Genomic DNA, 13,089 nt, shown 5'->3' on the forward strand with positions numbered 1-13,089 from the left:
AGTCAAAGTAGTCTCATTGCTCAGGGTTTAGGAAACAGGCCAGTTAGTCAAGGTATGCTTGCTTACGGGATTAGCAAAGGCTTTGGCAAAAGCCATTACTCATCACCCGATACTGTTTCCCTACAGAGAATTTCCTACAGGGGGCAATTCCCTGGGACATGTCATGCGATGTTCTTGCTACTGCGTATCTGCAGCACACAGATCTTTGTAGCAACTGTTCCAGGGCCCAGAAAATGTGCTGCAGGGTGTTTGAAACTCTGCTGAAAGATTTGCTAAAGATCACAACAGGCCATCCTGTGTAATCTTTATGTTAACTGCCCAAGAAGTTGTGTTTACAGCATGGTATATACAGTACATGCTGTGCTCTGGTCCATGGGGTCACGAAGAGTCGGACACGACTAAACGACTAAACAACAACAACATCCTACATTCCTGTCTCAGTGACTATGCTGGCTTGGCCATGTCCACAGAACGGAAGATGGCAGGATCCCCAAAGATATGCTCTATGTAACATGAAGGCTGGCAATGTCAAGCCCGCCACATGGGAATCCTTTGCAGGTGACCACAGTGCCTGGAGACAGACAATCAGGTTGGGCATCCACAGCAGTGACCAGAGGAGGAATGACCGCTGTGAGGAGCCCAGAGAGGAGAAACACTATGGTGAGTCTGCAGCAGCACAACCAGACACCTTCACCTGCCCCAGATGCAACAAAACATGTCTCATCTGCATTGGTCTCTACAGCCACAGACAGCAGATGCTGCAATTCTGCAAAAGCTTGACCTCACCCCCCAGAGGTGCATTCCTCCATTGTCTCCTGAGACAGACAGATGCCAAAAACTAACCATATACATTTAAATAAAGGAAGCAGTCATTTCAAGGTAGCCCTATTTTGAACTGGTCATTGCGATTTAAAGCCCTATGCCACCAGTACTTTAAAATCGGTGAAGTCTCCTAGAGATATATTATAGAGTCCCCAAGTGGAATGATTATTATGTACAGGGAAAAAGCAAAAAGCCCACAGGTAGTTTTTCACAACTGATAAGCATCCACGTCTGTGTGTTTACACCCAGCAAATTACATGCACAGCAATCATGGGTGTAGCCAGGGTTTTTGTTGCAGGGAGCAGAACCTCAGTTAGTTAAGTATTTTTATTGATTTAGCAGGGGGAGCTGCCCCTGCCAGCCCCCCTTGGCTACGCCCATGACAACAATCTATATCCCTGCTGATCGACTCATTTTTTAACATCGCCTGTCTTTCGAACTGAGGGAAGGCTGGATGCCCAGGAACTTTTGTTCCACCTACTTACTCATTTCCATGTGAACTGAGATGGGATACACAGCTCAGTGGCAGAATGGCTGCTCTGTATTGCAAAAGGTCCCAAGTTCTGTCCTCAGCTTCTCCAGGTATGATTGAGAAAGATTCCTGCCTGAAACCTTGGAGGACCATTGCCTGCCATTGTGGAGCTATGTCAGGCATCCCCAAACTGCGGCCCTCCAGATGTTTTGGCCTACAACTCCCATGATTCCTAGCTAAGAGGACCAGTGGTCAGGGATGATGGGAATTGTAGTCCAAAACATCTGGAGGGCCAAAGTCTGGGGATGTCTGAGCTACGTGAAACTATGTAGAGCTAGGTGGACTTATGGTCTTTCCGAATTCCCATGAGATGCAGGCAATCGGCTGCTTAATCCTCTCTTCGACACTGGGAATAGCAAACTCCCTGGGCTTTGGCCCTTGATTTAACTATTTATTTTGTGCTTCTATCCTGTACAGTATCTTTGTGAACCGCCCCGAGATCTTCGAATTAAGGGCAGTATATAAACACAATTAATAATAATAATAATAATAATAATAATAATAAATTAATAATTTGAAGGGTAGCACTGTGGCCTCTTTTAGCGGTGTGCTGTCTGTAGGTCTGCCTTTTATCTGTTCAGCTGTGTTTTTAGGTTTTTACCAGATGTTCTTAATCCGTTTTGATGTTAAGTTGCTTTGGGTCCATCAGTAACAATACTGGCAGTAAACAACAATGAATCCGTCTCTCTCAGTGTACACTTTTACGTGGCTTGACTCAATTTGGATGCTTTACGGACATGCGTAGCGGGTCAGGGTGCAACCTTCCTGCTGCCACAATCCCACTGCCTCCACCACTAATATGAATTATCCCTGGTCCAGTTTGCACTGCAAAAACTGCTTGCATGTTGAGCAAACGTGTGTGAATGGGCCTCCACTGGCGAGCAAAGGGGTTGTGATGAGGCACCAGAACATGGGTGTACCCAGCGAGGGGCAGGGGGGCAGCTGCTCCCCCTGGAAGCAAAAAAAAATATTAAAAAATTACCGTATTTTACGGACCATAACCCACACTTTTCCCCTCCGAAAACTAAAGGGGAAAAGTCGCTGCAGGTTATGGAAATCGGGCTGTTTCCGCCCCCTCCGCGGCTGCAGCCAGCGACAGGAATGTGGGAGGGGGGAGGAGCAGCCTGAGGGGGGACAGCGGACGGGAGCTCCATCCTTCCTTTCATCTTCCGTCCCCCCTCTTTCTTTCTTCCTTTCTCTCCCTCCCTCCCTCTCTCGCTCACCCCTTCTTTCCTTCCTTCCTTCCTTCCTTCCTTCCTTCCTTCCTTCCTTCCTTCCTTCCTTCTTCTTTCTCTCTCTCTCTCCCTCTCTCTCTCTCCCACCCACCCCTTCCTTCCTTCCTTCCTTCCTTCCTTCCTTCCTTCCTTCCTTCCTTCCTTCCTTCCTTCCTTCCTTCCTTCCTTCTCTCTCCCTCCCCCCCCCCCCAGGTTTTGATCCTGGGTACGCCCCTGCACCAGAAACTGTACATAGAATATGCCTCTGGATACCAGTTGCTGAAAACCGCAGAAGGGGGAGAGTCTGGCCCAGAGGCACCTGCTGGTCACTGCAAGAACAGGATGCTGGACTAGCTGAGCCACACACCTGATCCAACTTATTATGCTATTACATACACATGTCATTCAGTCCTCCATAACTCTGTTTAATGCAGGAATGTGGGGCATCTGAAGACTGCATTCCCTTGTAGGCAGCTTTCTGGGAGCCACAGGCCAGTTGGTGGTCTGGCCAGAGGCAAAGGTGGGTGGACTGATCTGCGTGACTATTACTTTTGTCCTGTAGTCTATGTTCCAGACGTTCTTACACCTACACAGTCACACACACCCTCCATCCAGTAAAACCAGTTGCCGTGGTTCAAGGACACCAGACAAATGCACTCAGGGAGGATGCAGAGCACGGATGGTTTGCCTTGGAGGGGGCGGGGAGAGCAGTGTGCCCTTGGGTAGTCGCAGCACTGGAAAGAGGGGACTTTGGGGTGGGAAGGCTGCACTGGACCCGGGAGACTAGGGTTCAGGTTTCTGCTCAGCCATGAAACTCACTGGGTGACCTTGGACCAGCCGCCGTCTCTCAGGCCAACCTACCTCACAGGGTTGTTTTGAGGATTACATTGGGAAGTGGCCAAAATCATGTGCATCTCCTTGAGCTCCTTGGAGCAAAATACAAGTGCAATAATAAATATAGTTCAATTTAAATAAAACCCGAAGGTAAAGTGGGAGGGGAGCCACTACTACCGCAGGAGATATTGCGAGTGCAGTTGTGAGTAGCAGGGAAATTGTTCTGGATACCAAATGCACCTCCGACTCTTTTCGATCGTGGCTTGTTGTATTGGAAATGGGGCCTGCAACAAGATGCTGCAGCATGCGTTTTGGCTATGTTCTCCCTCCGCTGTTGAAGGCAGTATGGCTCTGAGCACTAGCTGCGGGGAATTGCAAGTGCTGTTGTGCTTGCAGGCTTCCCAAGAGGCTTCTGGTTGGCCACTGGGAGAATGGGATGCTGGACTAGAAGATGACCCACTGGCCTGATCCAAGACTCTTCCTATGTTATGTCCCTACTCAGGTTGACTGAAAGCTAGCCAGCTATGCTCTGCATTGCGCTTCCCCACGACCCAACAACCAGCAGGCAGAGTCCACCAAGCATGTCCAATCATCACTGCCCTGTTTTTGGGTGCCCCATTACAATCTCTATACTGTAGTTTGTTTTTGTCCTGCTGCAAACCTTAGGTTCTCCCAGGCTGTCTGATAGCCTTATGTCCCTTATGTGGGTGTCACGGCGCCGTTTTGGCTACATGGAGACCCGCACTCTCGCTTTAGTTTCTTCCTGGCAAGGGGAACGTGCGCGGGGAAAGCCCAGGGTGGAGTCTCCCCTTTTAAAAACTCACCTTTTCCCTCTCTCTCCCCCCCCCCTCCTTATGCTTGAAGGAGCCACCCTCGGCTTCTGCCAAACCTGTTGAGCAGTTGCTCCCCGCCCGGTGACAAAACTTTTCAGCGCGCACCTGGCAGCTGGGGAGGAGGCGGCGGCTGCAGAAACGCGCAGCGCAGAACAGGTTTGGCGCTCCCTCTTTTTTTTCTCTCTCTCTCTCGCTGCTGACGTTTACACCGCCCCAGATGATGATCGCTTTGGGAGAACAACAACAACAACAAAAAGAAAAAAAGAGGGAAAGAAACGAGCCTCGCGCCGACATCATCGCCCAACCAACCCACCCACCTGGCTTGCTGTCGTTGCAAAGGCCGCCTGGAAAAACAGGTCGTGGCAGGGGCGAGGGCCGCATTCTTGACTTCTGCTGCAGGGGACGGCGAAGGAGTGGGGCAGGTATATAAGGCGGGGCAGGTAGAGGTGCCTGAGCGCAGATCGGGACGGAGACGCTGCTGCTGCTGCTGCCTGCCTACCTGCCTCCACCGGGAGACAGCGGCGAGCGAGAAGACAGCGCTGGCCACACACGCACACAAACTTTTGCTTTCCTGGTACCTCGTGGCTCCAGCTCCGCTTTAGTGTCCCATGAGGATAATGGCATTTAAGGTGCTCAGTTTGCATCCAAGCTGGGACCACCGCACGCCCCTCTTGCCTCTCCAGCCCTTCCTAGTTACGCAGGAATTGGGCGCAGATATTTTTTTTTTGTCCTCCCCCTTTCCAAGGATCTGCTTGGACACCTCGTAAGTGGTTTTGTCTGCAAACCGCGCAACAAGCTTGGGGAGGGAGGGTGGGTGGGAGGGTGAGATCAAAGGTGATTTGTCTTTGGCCTGTCTGTGCTTTCTTTCTTTCTCTCTCTCCCCCCCCCCTTGACTTTGTTGTCTTTTTCTCTCGCTTTTGTTTTGTCTGGCTTAAGCAGGTCGCTGGAGACGCAGCAGGCGGGTGGGGACGCACCAAACGACTCCCCCCGTTTCCTCTCCAAACGATATCTAAGCCTGCTGGGTGCAGTGGTTCTTAACAGTTCAACAGTTCTGTAGCATAATTGTGAAATGTTTAGGACCACTTGATCCGGACGGCCTGAGCATCGCGAGCTGGAAAAGGAGGAGGAGGAGGAGAAAGAACTTGCTCTGTGGACTCCAGGCTGCAGTCACTGGAGGAAGAGTTTCATTTCGAGGGAGGGGGAGACGCCGACTTGGGAAAGGATCCACCATCCGACAGCCGCCGGCAAAGGCATCCCACTCACTGAACGTGGCGAAGCTGCCCTGGAGATAGATGAGAAGTTCAGGACGGGGTTTGGTTTTCTTTTAACCCAGCCCTCAAAATTTGTAATCAATGGAGTAAGCGAACGTGCAAAGAAATTGGGCTTTCCTTTCAGATTTAATAGGAAGTGAAGCAAGCGGCCCTCAACATCCAGGGATAAAAATCAGCTTTAACAGTGTTTTTAAAAATAAGTTTCTAGTCCTCGTGAATGTCAGTTATATAATATGGAATAGGACAGGTGTAAGACATGAGAATAATTCTGCTGATTGTAAGTTAACCATTGTGACAAGTTGTTGTCAAATGGGTGAGAGATAGAAAGAGGGTGAGACTGGGGGGAGGGAGAGAAGGGGAGAGAAGAGAAGAGGACAAAAATTCCTGTTGGAACAATTTGGGCTGGTGCAGAGTCGGTGAGCAAGCCATCAAGTCCCACAGGTAATTCCGGTCTATATCGAAAGGAAGGTGTGTTCACCTGGGCGTATAGGACCAGTTCCCACATGCACCTTTGTGTGTGCCAACAGATTGGTTCAATGGCTGCCAAAATGAAAGCAGATAAATGAACTGTGGTTGCAGAATGATGACACTAGCTCCTCCCCTCCCAGTTGCCTCCAAGGCAAAAGTCACTAAGGCCTCCTTGGAAGGAAGGAATTTGAGGGCTACAGCTTCAAATGCTACTTACCCTAGAATAGTTTCTTGTACGTCAGCCAGTTTCAGTGGAAATGCTTCAGAGTAAGTGTGTGTCAAACTCTCCCAGAGCAGTGGCGAAGCACTTGCCTGAGAACATTCCACAGGACTGGAATCCTGCATTCTCGGAACTGCTAAATTTACTTAAGCTGCCCTCCGATGATGACATGATGGTTTGCTCCAGATTGACACCGAAGCCGGTGTAGGGTTAGTGTACTGGAGATCACAGCTGCTTAATCATTAATAGCTGAGCCCTAACCATGTTGACACAGGAGTAAGCCCCATTGATTTCTGCGTAATTTCAGCATCCTTTGAATCGCAACCTTAGGTGAATTGTCTGGCCTGTCCAAAAAAACAACAACTGTGGGGAAACCTTTTAAAAATGTGTTTGTGTTGTGACACTAAACTCCAGTAATGATTGGGACAGAATATTTAGGGTGTATGTTAGAACCAAATAAATGCTTTGCTGCTGATTTCTCATGCTTAAACCTGTATATTTTATTCTGGTCTGTTTATTTTCTATCACAATTGCATAGTTTAAACAATAAGAATTCTTTGAACAAATGCATGAACATTGTATGAAAGGTGCCATGTCTTCTCCCCTGTTTTAGTCCTGTATTTAAAATACAGATATGTAATGCTCTTGGCTGTAGAGAATTCACTCATGTCCCATTTTAAAAGTGAGCAATGAGAGAATCCAAACAGATTTATTACACTACAAGCTGCTGATCAAGTGGAAGTATTATCCTGCATTGCAGGTACGTATAGACATGGTTGGGTGTTGTGTTGGGGGTGCCTTGTGAACAGCGATGTCAGAAGCAAATGCAATGCAGAAAAAATTCAGACGATGGTAACTGTCTTAACTGACCATTCACAAAAGACCCAGTAATTAGTAACATAGGCGGCCATTGGTAAGCCAATGAACACATACCGTGTGATAAAAATCCATTAAAAATCTTTAAGATGCCACAAGAGTCTTTGTTGCTCTTATTTATTATAGTGCAATGCCCTACCAAGTTGGAAGAGAATATTCCTTCCCTCCCCTCTGTTCTTCCAGCTTTTTGAGCAGGTGGAAAGGTGTGTCGGCAGACGGGGTGGGACACATTCTGCTCACCCCTTGGCAGAAGGCTAAACATGGACAGGCTGGCCAAATAGCTTTGCACAGAACTCTGCAGTAAGTTTCCAGTTGATAAATGGTTGTCTGAAGTCATGCGCCTTAAATCAAGGCTTGCACAACTTGTGGCAAAGCCGAGCCAAACACAATCCACTAAACTAACTCCCCTCCCCTTTGCTGCTTATATTGCCTGCCTGGAGCTAAGTAGGGGCTGCCAATCACCTGTCAGGTCACAATATATATTGCATTTGCTATGGTGACTCGCAACCTGTGCAGTGCCTACTTGAAACTCATGACAAGAGTTTTCTAAACTTGCAGAACAATCCAGTGCCTGCCAGAGCTTAAATGTGCAGCACAATCCTATGGCTATGTACTCAGAAGTAAATCTTATGTCTTCAGTGGGGTTTCTTCCTAGATAAGAATGTAAAGGTTTTCAGCCTTGGAGTGGTTTCAACAACCATCCTGTCTCCCTAGGGAAACAGGAATTCTTTTTTGGGGGGAGTGAATGATTTCTAACTGGAGAGTCTCAGCACCCTCACCAAATTACAATTCCCAGAGTTCTTTGGGGGGATAGCTTTGTGTAAATAACGTGCTTTTGCCTTAGGAAGTCAGCACAGGTGTTGTAAGAAACAAGTTTTTGTTTTTTTACCTGCTGGCTGAAATCTCCCCGATAGGGCTGCAATTCTGCATAATTTCCCTGGGAATTTCCATTGGAAACAATGGGACTTAATTCTCAGTAAAAATGCAAAAGCTTGCACTATAGAGCATCTTCCAGATAATTATGTACAAGGCTACCCCTTGCAATTCAATGCACTCTGATGGTAAAATCAAGGGGAAGGCAGGGCTAATGGAACTCTGTGCAGGAGCAAAGCAGTACAGGACTACAGCTGAGACCCTATACTCCCTTAACTGGGAGAAATCCTCACTGAAATTGGTGGGAATCACTTCTGCTTTACATATTTATTTTTGGGAAGGGAATCCACATTTACGTACCAATTTTAAAATGTCTTCATGCAAAAATGTCGATTTCTAGACATGCTTTCACTAAAAATACAGGAATGGTGTCCCGAGATTTGGAGAAGTATGAAATTCAGTGAGTGGTTGCATATTTCACGATGTGGTAATTTTATGTAACAATTTTATTGTACGCTGCCATTTTTAAAGAAATAAATATTTTCCAACACCCACATGACTCTCAAAGACTGAATTCCCTTCAAGTCACAGGGCATAGTCCTCAAGCTACTTTCATCAAAGCTGGTTGAATTGAAGCCAGTGGAGTGACTCCTCAGTAAGCAATTTTAACTGTGCCAGCCTAATAGTTGCTGAATGGAAGCCCTGCTTGCCCAAGGAGTACTTTAAGGCTCCCCATTGTTCCTTCGCAGACATTTCCTTACCTTACAATCATGTTCGGGATGAGCAGATCTGTTCGTTCCAATTTGTTTCTGTTCCTCTGGCCTTTGGTTCCATTTACCACATTTCCACATTGGGTTGTGATTTATTTATTTTTTAAAGTTCTTATTAAAATTCACCAGCCTTTTAGTGCGCACTTCTCCTGAATTGCACGTCTCCTAAAATGCATGTTTTGTATGCAATTTCCTAGAATATATGCATTCTTGCAAAGCAATGCAGCCCTTTGATTTTGGTAGGAAAGCGTAACCACTTAGCTGGATCATGCCCATGAAGTGTCTGTTGGCCTTTACATTTTGTAGATATACAGGAACACTTTGTTCATAGAATCATAGATTTGTAGATTTGGAAGCCGCCATGAGGCTCATCCAATCCAACCCCTTGCAATGCAGGAATCTTTCGCCCAACACGGGGCTCGAACCCACAATCCTGGGGTTAAGAGCCTCATGCTCTACAGACTGAGTCACAAAGTGTGTGAACAAACCCAAGTCAGCAGCCTGATTTCCCCAAAAGCATTCCCCCCCCCCTCCTAAAAGACCTGTGCCAGCTGGTCTGGAAGATCACGATGTCTGTGGAACAGGCTGCTTGGAACAGGTCATGCCACTACGCTGTCTCACATCAAAAACAGGTTAGGTGAGGTTAACAATGGCATAATGAGTTTAATTTTGCTGGGAGTCACCATAGGGTGGCCCCCTAGCTGTATTTCTCAAGCTCTGTAGCAGGCCGAAACAAGCCCAGTGAAATTGAGGAAAACACACAGTCTTCTTTCCCCTTTCTTCCGGGGGTTTGGCAAACAGAAAGACGCACATGTTAGCATTCCTGACAGCTTCTTAATTGTCCATGATGAGCATGGAAATAATCTTGCATGGGAAAGAAGAGAGGAAGAACCTGCCCACTTCAAGAATCTCACAACCTTGCTGGTTTCTTAATGCAGTGGCTGTCTTTGAGTGCCTCCTAGGTTAGTTAATTAATTACACTCCTAACTTCTAAGAGCTACACAGAGATTGAAACATCCCTGCTTGCAGGCTTACGGTCTAATAGACATGATGCAAAAGGGGCGGGCGGGGGCGGGAGGGAGAATATGGGAAGAAAATGGAGAAATGCTTTAATCTAAATAAAAAAATTCCTTCAGTAGCACCTTAAAGACCAACTAAGTTTATATTTTGGTATGAGCTTTCGTGTGCATACACACTTCTTCAGATACCTGCTTTAATCTAGTTACTAATTCATACCCATTATATTACAGTATAGTTAAAATGACTAGATAGGTTGACACCTTTGCATGCAGCATATCTCAGGTTCAGTCCCTGACATCTCCATTTCGGCTGAGAATATCCCGTGTCTGAAATTTAGGAGAGCTGCTGTCTGTCAATGTCAGAACATGGAGCCATGTTCTGATCTGGTATAAGGCAGCTTCGCATGCTCCCTACTGAGGGAGACAGTCCTGGGTAGGGACAACAGCGAAGGGGGGGTGCGGTGGGGGCAGACCGCCCCGGGTGTCTTCGCTGAGGGGGTGACATTTGGGGCACCACCCGCCCGCAACTCCCAAGCCTAACCCCAAGCCGTCGGGGGAAGGGGGAGCTGCGCCTCTTTGCCGGCAGCAACCCCCACGTTCCCCTTCGTTTTGACAGCTTGGGGGAGGCTTGGGAGTCGCGGGTGGGTGGCACGCCAAAGGCCCACCAAGGGCTGCTCGCTCCGCCCCCATGAGTGACTCGCTCTGCCCTCATGGGTGCCTTGCTCCACCCCTGGCTGCAGGGTGTGTGCGCTGCTCCGTGCACCCGAGTGGCTATCCTGCGCTTGGGAGGGCACCCTCTGCCCCCCGCCCCCCTCAAGAGTGCGCCCACCCTGGGCAGTGTGGGCATATGCTCCGCCGCTGGGTGGGAAGGAGCCAAGTGGCAGCTGAATGGACCCTGCTGTTCAGGGCTGGTCCTACCGTTGGGCCGAGGGAAGCGGCTGCTTCAGGTGGCAGGTGCTGGTTGACTGGAAGAGTCGCAAGGTGCTGGCAGACAGAGCTATGCCTAGCACTAACCCTGCCCTTCATCCCCCTAAGTTGCCCTGTTTACTCCCAAGAGCAGCAGAACGTGGGGTCATTGTACATGGAATGAATGGGTTGTGCACCATGTTGTCCCTTGCCTCAGGCAGCAAAATGTCTTGGTCAGGTCTTGCTTCTGCCTCTCCTTCTTCGGCACGCGGCTGGGTGGAATGGTTACTACTGCATGTCATTTTGCACACAAGTGAAACACAGAAGGTGCGAATGTCCTCTCCTCTCTCATGTGGAGAGTTGTGCTTGATGGTGATCTGTAAACCATCATTGACATGTTCCCACCCAACTCTGACGCACTACCAGCTCTTACTGTTTCAGCATCTGGTACTTCTCCAGCACTGGTTTTTTTTAAAAAAAATGTGTGTGGGTTTGAATGACCAAACCCCCTCCTAAAAACAAAACAAAACAAAACAAAACACAAAGCCTTGACAGGGTGAGAAGCAGCTTTAAGAGCCCAGAGGGTGCTAAAATTAGAAATAATTCCCTGACATTTTTATGGCAGTCCTACGTGAAGAGTTTTCCTTTCCTCTTCCATAAGCAGTTTAACCTTCACGGCATCATAAAGTAGCTCTGGAGTCTTTGGGATGACAAGGAGAAATAAATCTAAAAATAATGTTTAGTTACCACATTTCATGCGCTGGACAGCTTTAGGGGTGGGGGGAAAGCCCTCATCAAATGTTACATGTGCAGTCACACGTCCAATGTGTTAGGATCTTTTTCAATTTCTTTTTTTATTTTATTTTAAGGATGGACTAAAACCAATTCGTCATCAACTGTTTAATGAATTTAGTAGCCTTGTTGATGATAATGGCAGCTTTGTACATGCATATATACAAGACCGACTGAGGATAGAACAGAACTTGAGAACCACCCTATTGCAACAGACCAGAGATCTGAGGCATTAGACCTTTGTGCAATGGCACTCTCCTCTCCTGAGGTTTCCAGCAACTGGTGTCCAGTAATTCAGAAGTATATTCCCTCCAGCTGTGGAGTGGAGTTAGTCCACCATCTTATTTCCAACAGCGACCAACCAAATGCCTAAAGCAGGCATAGGCAAACTCCGGCCCTCCAGATGTTTGGGACTACAACTCCCATGATCCCTAGCTAACAGGACCAGTGGTCAGGGATGATGGGAATTGTAGTCCCAAACACCTGGAGGGCCTGAGTTTGCCTATGCCTGGCCTAAAGGAACCGCACAAGCCCTCTTCCATAGTTGCTCTTGAGAGGGAGGTAGTCCATATGACAAGCAGCCTCTCCTAGGTGCCAACTCCTAGGGACTGAGGTACCTTTGGCCTCCCCATAAAATATTTGAGCCCCCTCCCGAGTTAATGGGCATTGGCATTCAAAAGGTGTGTGCGTGCCGCGTCTTGGGATCAGTAATGTGGGGTAGTGCTTACCTGGGCCTCCCAACATTTATTCAGGTTGGCACCCCTGCTGCCTCTGAACGAAGAGCAGGGTTTCCAAAAGTTGGTCTCTGGCTATTTCTGGACTACAGTTCCCATCATCCCTGGCACTGGTCTTGCTAGCTAGGGATGATGGGAGTTGTAGTCCAACAACAGGTGGAGACCCAAGTTTGAGAAACCTTGACCTAGAGCAAGAGTAGTTTACATGGTGCTTTCCAGACATCATTGGCCTACAACTCCCATCAGCCACCTTGAGTCCCATCAGGGGGGAAAGCAAGGCATTGTTGGCACCTGTCTGCCTTGTGAGACAATGGAGAATGAAGTTGCAAGGATGCAGTGCCTCCTGTGGCTGTAGAGACCGATGCAGGAGAGACATGTTTTGTTGCAGCTGGGGCAGATGAAGGAGCCCATTCGTGTTGCTGCAGATGCACCATGACGTTGCTTCTCTCTGGGCTCCTCACAGCAGTCATTCCTCCTCTGGTCACTGCTGTGGATACACAATTCAACTGTCTGTCTCCAGGCACCGCGGTCATCTGCAAGGGCTTCCCACTGGGCGGAGTTAATGTTGCCCGCCTTCCCATCACATTTTGTAAAAAGATAGTACAGTGGTACCTTGGTTTACAAACACAATTGGTTCCGGAAGTCTGTACTTAACCTGAAGCGTACTTAACCTGAAGCGAACTTTCCCATTGAAAGTAATGGAAAGTGGATTAATCCGTTCCAGACGGTCCGCGGAGTACTTAAACTGAAGCGTACTTAACCTGAAGCGAACTTTCCCATTGAAAGTAATGGAAAGTGGATTAATCCGTTCCAGACGGTCCGCGGAGTACTTAAACTGAAGCGTACTTAACCTGAAGCGAACTTTCCCATTGAAAGTAATGGAAAGTGGATTAATCCGTTCCAGACAGGTCTGTGGAGTACTTAA

The 13,089-nt window shown here is 48.0% G+C and overlaps 1 long non-coding RNA gene across 1 annotated transcript; it reads left to right on the forward strand.

Moving 5' to 3' along the window:
• The first annotated feature begins 2,793 nt into the window (after positions 1 to 2,793).
• On the forward strand, positions 2,794 to 8,497 carry LOC118080091 (uncharacterized). The gene is made up of 2 exons (XR_004691942.3): positions 2,794 to 4,998; positions 5,175 to 8,497. It is a non-coding gene; the product is annotated as an uncharacterized LOC118080091 (long non-coding RNA).
• The last annotated feature ends 4,592 nt before the right edge of the window (positions 8,498 to 13,089 follow it).

Source organism: Zootoca vivipara, chromosome 1 (assembly GCF_965207765.1).
Source record: "Zootoca vivipara chromosome 1, rZooViv2.hap1.1, whole genome shotgun sequence".
Classification (NCBI taxonomy): Eukaryota; Metazoa; Chordata; class Lepidosauria; order Squamata; family Lacertidae; genus Zootoca; species Zootoca vivipara.